Below are 11,463 nucleotides of genomic sequence, written 5' to 3' on the forward strand. Positions count from 1 at the left end.
AATCAACAGAATATACATTCTTCTCAGCACCACATCGTACTTACTCCAAAATTGACCACGTAATTGGAAGTAAAGCACTCCTCAGCAAATGTACAAGAACAGAAATTATAACAAACTGTCTCTCAGACCACAGTGCAATCAAACTAGTACTCAGGACTCAGAAACTCAATCAAAACCGCTCAACTACATGGAAACTGAACAACCTGCTCCTGAATGACTACTGGGTACATAACGAAATGAAGGCAGAAATAAAGATGTTCTTTGAAACCAATGAGAACAAAGATACAACATACCAGAATCTCTGGGACACATTTAAAGCAGTGTGTAGAGGGAAATTTATAGCACTAAATGCCCACAAGAGAAAGCAGGAAAGATCTAAAATTGACACCCTAACATCACAATTAAAAGAACTAGAGAAGCAAGAGCAAACACATTCGAAAGCTAGCAGAAGGCAAGAAATAACTAAGATCAGAGCAGAACTGAAGGAGATAGAGACACAAAAAACCCTCCAAAAAATCAATGAATCCAGGAGTTGGTTTTTTGAAAAGATCAACAAAATTGACAGACCACTAGCAAGACTAATAAAGAAGAAAAGAGAGAAGAATCAAATCGACGCAATTAAAAATGATAAAGGGGATATCACCACCAACCCCACAGAAATACAAACTACCATCAGAGAATACTATAAACACCTCTACGCAAATAAACTGGAAAATCTAGAAGAAATGGATAATTTCCTGGACACTTACACTCTTCCAAGACTAAACCAGGAAGAAGTTGAATCCCTGAATAGACCAATAGCAGGCTCTGAAATTGAGGCAATAATTAATAGCCTACCAACCAAAAAAAGTCCAGGACCAGATGGATTCACAGCTGAATTCTACCAGAGGTACAAGGAGGAGTTGGTACCATTCCTTCTGAAACTATTCCAATCAATAGAAAAAGAGGGAATCCTCCCTAACTCATTTTATGAGGCCAACATCATCCTGATACCAAAGCCTGGCAGAGACACAACAAAAAAAGAGAATTTTAGACCAATATCCCTGATGAACATTGATGCAAAAATCCTCAATAAAATACTGGCAAACCGGATTCAGCAACACATCAAAAAGCTTATCCACCATGATCAAGTGGGCTTCATCGGGGATGCAAGGCTGGTTCAACATTCGCAAACCAATAAACATAATCCAGCATATAAACAGAACCAAAGACAAGAACCACATCATTATCTCAATAGATGCAGAAAAGGCTTTTGACAAAATTCAACAGCCCTTCATGCTAAAAACGCTCAATAAATTCGGTATTGATGGAACGTACCTCAAAATAATAAGAGCTATTTATGACAAACCCACAGCCAATATCATACTGAATGGGCAAAAACTGGAAAAATTCCCTTTGAAAACTGGCACAAGACAGGGATGCCCTCTCTCACCACTCCTATTCAACATAGTGTTGGAAGTTCTGGCTAGGGCAATTAGGCAAGAGAAAGAAATCAAGGGGATTCAGTTAGGAAAAGAAGAAGTCAAATTGTCCCTGTTTGCAGATGACATGATTGTATATTTAGAAAACCCCATTGTCTCAGCCCAAAATCTCCTTAAGCTGATCAGCAACTTCAGCAAAGTCTCAGGATACAAAATTAATGTGCAAAAATCACAAGCATTCTTATACACCAGTAACAGACAAACAGAGAGCCAAATCAGGAATGAACTTCCATTCACAATTGCTTCAAAGAGAATAAAATACCTAGGAATCCAACTTACAAGGGATGTAAAGGACCTCTTCAAGGAGAACTATAAACCACTGCTCAGTGAAATCAAAGAGGACACAAACAAATGGAAGAACATACCATGCTCATGGATAGGAAGAATCAATATCGTGAAAATGGCCATACTGCCCAAGGTAATTTATAGATTCAATGCCATCCCCATCAAGCTACCAATGAGCTTCTTCACAGAATTGGAAAAAACTGCTTTAAAGTTCATATGGAACCAAAAAAGAGCCCGCATCTCCAAGACAATCCTAAGTCAAAAGAACAAAGCTGGAGGCATCACGCTACCTGACTTCAAACTATACTACAAGGCTACAGTAACCAAAACAGCATGGTACGGGTACCAAAACAGAGATAAAGACCAATGGAACAGAACAGAGTCCTCAGAAATAATACCACACATCTACAGCCATCTGATCTTTGACAAACCTGAGAGAAACAGGAAATGGGGAAAGGATTCCCTATTTAATAAATGGTGCTGGGATAATTGGCTAGCCATAAGTAGAAAGCTGAAACTGGATCCTTTCCTTACTCCTTATACGAAAATTAATTCAAGATGGATTAGAGACTTAAATGTTAGACCTAATACCATAAAAATCCTAGAGGAAAACCTAGGTAGTACCATTCAGGACATAGGCATGGGCAAAGACTTCATGTCTAAAACACCAAAAGCAACGGCAACAAAAGCCAAAATTGACAAATGGGATCTAATTAAACTAAAGGACTTCTGCACAGCAAAAGAAACTACCATCAGAGTGAACAGGCAACCTACAGAATAGGAGAAAATTTTTGCAATCTACTCATCTGACAAAGGACTAATATCCAGAACCTACAAAGAACTCAAACAAATTTACAAGAAAAAAACAAACAATCCCATCAAAAAGTGGGCAAAGGATATGAACAGACATTTCTCAAAAGAAGACATTCATACAGCCAACAGACACATGAAAAAATGCTCATCATCACTGGCCATCAGAGAAATGCAAATCAAAACCACAATGAGATACCATCATGTCACACCAGTTAGAATGGCAATCATTAAAAAGTCAGGAAACAACAGGTAATGGAGAGGATGTGGAGAAATAGGAACACTTTTACACTGTTGGTGGGATTGTAAACTAGTTCAACCATTATGGAAAACAGTATGGCGATTCCTCAAGGACCTAGAACTAGATCTACCATATGACCCAGCCATCCCATTACTGGGTATATACCCAAAGGATTATAAATTATGCTGCTATAAAGACACATGCACACATATGTTTATCGCAGCACTATTCACAATAGCAAAGACTTGGAATCAACCCAAATGTCCATCAGTGACAGACTGGATTAAGAAAATGTGGCACATATACACCATGGAATACTATGCAGCCATAAAAAAGGATGAGTTTGTGTCCTTTGTAGGGACATGGATGCAGCTGGAAACTATCATTCTTAGCAAACTATCACAAGAACAGAAAACCAAACACCGCATGTTCTCACTCATAGGTGGGAACTGAACAATGAGATCACTTGGACTCGGGAAGGGGAACATCACACACCGGGGCCTATCATGGGGAGGGGGGAGGGGGGAGGGATTGCATTGGGAGTTATACCTGATGTAAATGACGAGTTGATGGGTGCAGCACACCAACATGGCACAAGTATACATATGTAACAAACCTGCACGTTATGCACATGTACCCTACAACTTAAAGTATAATAATAATAAATAAATTTTTAAAAAAATGGATTATCATGCTCCAATCAAAAGTCAACAAGTGAATAAAATGTCTTCCTATAACTAAACCCAAACATTGGCAATTTTATTTCAATTATATTAAACTGCATTGCATTAACATTGATGATTTAACTTTTATTTTTAAATTATGTTGTTTCTTAATTTATTCAGGTTTTGTAGTTATGTATAACTATAAAGACACCAGGAAGTTTCATACCTAAATATATATTTAGATATATATCTATAGATGTGTAGATATATGCCTGTATAATTTAAGCCACAGTATAATGAAATAATTCAAATCACTCTGGGAGGGAAGGGTCCAAAGTGAAAGGGAAAAAAACCACGAAGTAATAAGAAGTTAAAGGAAATTATTAACAAAATGACCCTATTTACAGTGGATATCCAGCAGAAACAGACCATGGGCAAATTGCTTTAACTTCTCTAAGCTTCAGTTTACCTTTTCTGTAAGAATAGTTATATATGTACTAAGTTTGTAAATGCACAGGGGAAAAAGTATCTGGAAGAAGCCACGTCCCACTGTCAATAATGATAACTTTTGAGGAAAAAAAAAAGTGATTTGAGGGACAGAGGTCAGAAGAACTGAATTGAACTTTTTACTCTATAATTTTACTCTGTAATTTCTGTAATGTTTGAATTGTATATAAGTATACTCATCTAATAGAGTAAAACATAAAGTTATTGCATAAATAAAAGGTCAGTAGAACACTCAAGTAGTGAAAAGAGCATGGACTTTAGCTTCAGAAAACCTAGCACTAAAATTGATTCAGGTGATTCTTAAGAGCTGTGAGACCTTGGGCAACTCATTTAATTTCTTTAAGCCTCAGTTTTCCTTATCTGAGAAGTATTAGTAATAATAGTTATGGAGATAATGTGAGGATTAAATAAGATTAAGCATGCAATTCAGACTTGAAAAGATCAGGCTTCCCCAGGGTTGCTGGCTTCAGGGTTCTGTATCATTTCTTGTTGTTTTCCCTAGTCAGCAAGCGATCCTTTTCTTCAATGTTTCAAAGTACCCAGTTTGAGTGGAGCATCTGTTTCTTCCAAGACTCCCACATATTCACTGTTCCATAGTGTGGCTTCAGTGAGATGACCCAGCTCTACAGAGACAACTTCACTGTAGGAAACTTCCAGTGGAAATTTCTGTAAATTTCAACAAATCAACCTCATGCTTAGGCAACATAGGGAGAAACTTATGTTGTACCATTGCAGTGGGATGGAAAAAATCCCTCTCCTGCTGGTCTGAAATTCCACCACTGTGATAACTACAGTTCATTCACTGGTGGATATAAAAAATGAAAGTTTCTAATTACAGATTGCGATTCCAAACTGCCCACTCAGAATTTGTCTGCAAAGGTAAAGGATAAAATTTTTGAAAATGTAATTTTCTCAATCCCTATTGTCAAGTTATTTCCTGCTTGTGAGTTGCTCATAAGTATGTCTTATACAGGCAACAGGGATCAGTGAGAATCAGCCTTCTGACCCTAACAGTAGCTGTAGCCTGGACCACTGCCCCTGCCTTTATTACAGCCTCTCATTCTGCTCCAAAAATGCCACTTCTGTGTTCAAAAACCTGTGATGGATACCCATTTTATTTAATAACCACTGCTTTCAACTTATCTTCTGCTGGGTACTGGCCTAAGCAATTTATAAATATGAATTCATTTAATCTTCACAATCCTCCTATGAAATCCATTTTTTTTCCAGTTAAGGAAACTGAGACACAGATATGTTAGGTAAATAACCCCACGGTTACACAGCTAGTAAGTGGTAGGACTGGCAGTGGAACCCACATAGATAGTCTGGCTCCTAGTCTGTGCTTTTGATCACTCCAGTCTGAAGCTTCATTGTCTAACAAATTAGTACAAAGTTTTCACCAGACTTTGCATTTCTCGGCAGTACGGCCCCAACTAACCTTTTCCAGGGTTATCTCACATCACCACGACATTACACCATCTACTCAGTATCCATTCATCAAAAAAAAAAAAAAAAAAAAGACATTAGAAAGAATTGGCAGCTCAAGTGGCCAAGGCAAGATGGGTGAAAGTCAGAGTGGGGGTTATGGTCCTGGAGTTTGCAAGAAGGATGACAGGACAAGAAAAATAAATACAAACCTCCTGTATCAACTAGAGTGGAGAAGAAGAAAACACAGGGACCAGATGCTGCCAGCAAAGTGCCGATGAAAATTACTGAAGTTAGAGAGAATTGAAGACTGTCTTCTCATGGAGGAACAATTCATTAGAAATCAGAAATAAATGAAACCATTAGAGGAAAAGCAACAGGAGAAAAGATTAAAAGTGGATGATCTGAAGGGGGACCCTAATAGCAGTAGGAACCCTGGAAGAGATCACAATCATACCATCATTCTACATCTGTGGGCTCAGAACACTACATCGGCATTCTTTCATTTATAGACAAGGATCTGCTGGAACCTGGCTGCCCAGTTCTGCTCAGCCACAAGGTGCATGCAGTGATAGGGGTGCTGATGGATGACATGGATCCCCTAGTCACAGTGATGAAGGTGGAAAAGACTCCCCAGGAGACCTATGCTGATACTGGGGGAAAGTTGGACAACCAAATTCAGGAAATTAAGGAATCTGTGGAGCCTCCTCTTACCCAACCTGAATATTATGAAGAGATGGGTATAAAGCCTCCTACTGGGTGGGGGGTCATTCTCTATGGTCCACCTAGTACAGGTAGAGCCTTGTAGCCAAAGCGGTAACAAATCAAACCTTAGTCACTTTCTTGAGAGTGGTTGGCTCTGAACTTATTCAGAAGTACCTGGGTGATGGGCTCAAACTCATACTGGAATTGTTTCAAGTTGCTGAAGAACACGCACCATCCATTGTATTTGTTGATGCTATTAATGCCACTGGGACAAAAATATATGACTCAAATTCTGGTGGTGAGAGAGCAATTCAGTGAGCAATGCTGGAACTGTGGAACCAGTTGGATGAATTTGTTTCTAGGGGAGATGTGAAAGTTATCATGGACCCAAACCAAACAGAAATTTGGATCCAGCACTTAGCAGACCAGGTCGCATTGACAGGAAGATTGGGATCCCCCCTCCCTGATGAAAATACTAAGAAGACCATCTTTCAGATTCACACAAGCACGATGACGCCGGCTGATGATGTAACTCTGGACGACTTGATCATGACTAAAGATGACGTCTTTGGTGCTGACATCAAGGCAATCTGCACAGAAGCTTGCCTGATGGCCTTAAGAGAGCCACAGAATGAAGGTAACAAAGGAGGATTTCAAAAAATACAAAGAAAAAATGTTCTTTGCAAAACACAGGAAGGCACTCCCAAGGGGCTCTATCTCTAGTGAACCACAGCTGCCATGAGGAAAATGGTTGGGAGATTTTCCAATCTCTGAAAGGGATGAGGCTGGGGAGTTGCCCAGAGGAATCACTGTTCCAGTTTATTTTTATTGGTAAGATGTTTGGTGTGTCTTTTGGAGTAAAATGTGTAAATGCCCATTGGGCAGCCTTCTTATCTTGGTCACTGTGCAGCACTCTGCTTCCCAATAAAGCATGCTATTTCACCAAAAAAAAAAAAAAAAAAAAAAGAAAGAAAAAAGGAAAATCCATTAACAGTACTATGGATGAAGTGTGGCAGGTTTGCATAATGGAACAATATACAGAAGTGAAAATTAACAAACCACAACCACAGACAACAGCATGGCCCAACCAGCTAAGACTGATGCTGCAAATGCTGGGTTGGGAGCAGCAATGTCTGCTATTGGCAAGGGCACTGAGGCAACGTGCTAGAGAACATGGCCTGTAAAGGGAAGGGGCTGCCTTGGTGATTCTAAGAACTTTCAGCCTCTGGAGCACAGTGTCACTATGGCTTTCCTTGTTGCCCTTCCTTGGTTGATTTCTTTTCCAAGCAGCCAGTTGAAGTACTTGCTGACTTAAATGCTTGTCTATTCCTCCTGAAGAGAAAAAACAACAGGATAACTTGGTCCATCTTAGAACTTAAAAAAAGAGAAAAGTCTAAAGTAGTGAATGAAATAAACATTTAAGTCTTGTGCCTTACAACCCTTCAGAGATGTTGGCATTCTAAGACCTGTCCTGCCTGCAGAACACATGGTCCTGCATTCTGGTTTATATAATAAACCGAATGATTGATGGGCAATAATGAAGGTCCACCACTACTGAAAAACAAAAGCTTAGTAACAGTAACAAGTTAGGATCAAATGGCTTTGTGTGCTGCAATATCTTATTACAATATCTTTCCATTTTCATGTATCCAAAAATACCTTTAAAAGGTGGTCCAAATGATTGCTACTGGTTAAATAATTATTTATGTCCTATTGTTTTCATGGTCTACCACTATTTACATTTGATATTTTATATAATCAAATAATTGTTTATGTAGAAATTATCTGTTAAGACAAGATAACCAAAGCTTCTTCTAACAATAAAATCAACACTTCTGATTTTAATTAGGTAAAATCTAAGTGTTTAGAATCCAAAACTATTTTTGAATATAAATATAAATATTTTCAATAAAATCTACACATTAAAAATTTTTTTCTACTACCCAAAGCAGTCTGCAGATTCCATACAATCCCTATCAAAATACCCAGGCCATTTTTCTCAGAAATAGGAAAAGCAGTCCTAAAATTCTTGTGGAACTATTCACAAAAGAGCCTGAATAGTCAAAGCAACCCTGAGCAAAAAGAACAAAGCTAAAGGCACCACACTATCTGACTTCAAAATATATTACAAGGGTAGAGTAACCCAAATAGCTTAATATTGGTGTAAAAATAGGCACATAGACCAACGGAACGAATAGACAACCCAGAAATAAATCCACATATTCACAGCCAACTGATCTTTGACAAAGCCATTAACAACATACACTGGGGAAAGTACAATGTCTTCAATAAATGGTGCTAGGAAAACTGGATAACCATATGCAGAAGAATGAAACTGGACCCCTATCTCTCACCATGTACAAAAAAAATTGACTCAGAATGGATTAAACACTTAAATATAAGACCCCAAACTGTAAACTTACTAGAGGAAAACAAAGGGAAACTGTTCAGGACACTGGCCTAGGCAAACACTTGACAGCTAAGACTCCAAAAGCACAGACAATGAAAACAAAAATAGACAAATTGAACTATATTAAATTAGAACGCTTCTGCATAGCAAAGGAAACAGTAAATGGAGTGATGAGACAACCTGTAGAATGGGAGAAAATATTTGCAAACCATCATCTGACTGGAGACTGATATCCAAAATACACAAGGGTGATAAAAATGCACCTAGATGCCACATGATTCAAGAACAATTGGAAAAGTCATATTTCTTGTGAAGGGTATCTTAGAAATAATTATGCATAGAAGATATAGATGTACACAAGTCACTTGCCTGTTTTACTCACTTATCCCCTTTTAGACTTTGGGTTTAAGATCCCTAGCTTAGTTTTTGTATCCATAATTTCATCCTTGGGTACAGATCACCACTAAGACTTAAATAAAATATTTCCTACCTCAAGAGACAGTCCTATTTTCTTTCTTTTATTTTCAGTGAAATTCTGAGCCTTTTATGGTGGCAATGTGCCTAGAACCATGTCTATGCCAAAATTTTTACTCACGTTTTCTTATTTCTCAGCTTCCTTTGTTTCTAGCCATGTAACCCAGCTCTGACCAATAAGATGTAGGCAGGACACTCTGCTGACTTAGGAATTTTACATTTCTCTGTAAAAGGTACATACAATTGGTTTGGCCCTTGATCATTCCCCCTTCTTCCTGCTTTGAAGTGGACAAATTATCTGGAGATGTAAATGCCATTTTGTACTTGTGAGGAGATAGCCACAAAGACAAAAGCCAGCATGTGAAGGATGCTTAGCAGAAAGGATAGCAAGAGTCGGAACTCTTGGGTGCAGTTGTGTAGCTAAACCAATTACCAGTAATTGCATCGGTTTGGTAATATGAGAAAAATAAACCCTTCATGTTTAAGTCATGTCGGTCAGCTTTTCTGCTACTGGCAGCCAAATACATTCTTGATTTGTTTTTCTTCCCTTCTCTTTCTCTGAAGAATCACCATGATGGCTGAGATCCTGTACACATATCCTGAAAACTGGAGGGCCTTCAAAGCCCTCATCACTCCTTAGTACACCAGGGCTCGGTCTGCATGCTCTCTGCACCATTCGCACTTCCACTTTGGCCAGACCAACCACAACCCTAAATTTCTCTGCAAATTTCCTGCTGGCAAGATTCCAGCATTTAATGGTTACAGTGGAGTCTGTGTGTTTAAGAGTAATGTCATTACCTACTGTGCGAGTAATGAGGAGCTGCAGGAAAGTACTCCAGAAGCAGAAGCCCAGGTGGTGCAGTGGGTAGACTTTGCTGATAACAACATAGTACCCTTAACCAGTACTTGCTTGTTCTCTACCTTGGGCATCATGCACCACAACAAATAGGCCACTAAGAATGCAACAGAGGACATGAAGTGAATTCTGGGGCTGCTGGATGCTCACTTGAAGATGAGGACTTTTCTCGTGGGTGAATGAGTAACTGGCTGACATCACAGTTGTCTGCACCTTGTTGTGGCTCTCTAAGCAGGTGCTGGAGACTTCTTTCCAAGCATTTCTCAACATCAACCGTTGGCTCCTCACCTGCATTAACCAGACCCAGTTCCAGACCATCTTGGAAGAAGTGAAACTGTGTGAGAAGATGGCCCAGTCTGATGCTAAAAGTTCTGTAGAAAGCCTGACTAAAAATGACACCCATGGAAAGGGAAAGGTTCATTAAAAGAGAAGCAGATGCCTCAGGCTGAGCAGAAAGAGGAAAAAATGTGGCTTCTCCTGCTCCTGAGGAGGAGATGGATGAATGTGAGCATGCACCTGCTGCTGAGCCTAAGGCCAAGGACCGCTTTGCTCAGCTGCCCAAGGGTACCTTTGTGTCGGGTGAATTTACACCCAAGTGCTCCAGTGAGGACACACTGTGTCACTGCCATATTTTTGGAAGCACTCTGTTAAGGATGGCTGGTCCCTATGGTACTCTGACTGTCACCTCCCTGAAGAACTCACCCAGACCTTCATGAGTTGCAACCTTATCGCTGAAATGTTCCAGTGACTAGACAAGCTGAGGAATAACACCTTTGCCAGTGTCATCCTCTTTGGAACCAACAACAGCAACTCCATTTCTGGAATCTGGGTCTTAAGAGGCCAGGAGCTTGCCTTTCCCCTGAGTCCAGATTGGCAGGTGGACTACGAGTCATACACATAGCAGAAACTGGATCCTGGCAGTGATGAGACCAGATGCAGGTTCAAGAGCACTTTTCCTGGGATAGAGCCTTCCAGCATGTGGGCAAAGCCTTCAATCAGGGCAAGATCTTCAAGTGAACATCTCCTGCCATCACCCAGCTACCTGATCCTTTGCTCCAGGGAGGTGAGGATCATTAAAGAAAACTGAACATTGGAAAAAAAATAAATACTTCAATATTTTATTAATTCTATAATAATGCAAACAGCTGTGCAATCATTTTGATAGATGGCAACTCAGTCTCCATGTCTGGCAAAAATAGTGGGGTTGGGAAACGGACAATCGTGACCTGGCTCTGTCCTAAATTAGCAGCTTCTATTCAGTTCCTATTGATAGTTGCTATGCTGGAATGTTACCCGATTTTTTAAAAGAAATCAGAAATGTAAATTTTTATATGAAATCTCACAATTCAATATTAGTAATGAATTTGGATGTTTCAGACTTCCCAAATGGCCTCATGAAGGCTAAAAGTTTTTTGACCTCTGAGAGCAGGTGTCAAAGACAAGAACTCTTACCACGGGTCAAGCCTAGCAACTGCCTCTGTTTCCTTTCCCAGTGCAGATGCCAGCCTTCTCTGTGAGCATGTTGCTTTTCCACTTCACAATGTCTAGATAGTCTCAACAACCTTGACAAACAAATAAGTGTTAAGTTAGGGCACTTTTCATTC

At 39.5% G+C, this 11,463-nt stretch overlaps 2 pseudogenes; both read left to right on the top strand.

Annotated features, from left to right (window-relative positions):
• The first annotated feature begins 5,548 nt into the window (after positions 1–5,548).
• On the top strand, positions 5,549–6,842 carry LOC103241385 (26S proteasome regulatory subunit 4 pseudogene; annotated as a pseudogene).
• Positions 6,843–9,574: 2,732 nt separating this feature from the next.
• LOC103241386 (elongation factor 1-gamma-like) lies at positions 9,575–10,876 on the top strand (annotated as a pseudogene).
• Positions 10,877–11,463: the final 587 nt, after the last annotated feature.

This window comes from Chlorocebus sabaeus, chromosome 15 (genome assembly GCF_047675955.1).
Source record: "Chlorocebus sabaeus isolate Y175 chromosome 15, mChlSab1.0.hap1, whole genome shotgun sequence".
NCBI lineage: Eukaryota > Metazoa > Chordata > Mammalia > Primates > Cercopithecidae > Chlorocebus > Chlorocebus sabaeus.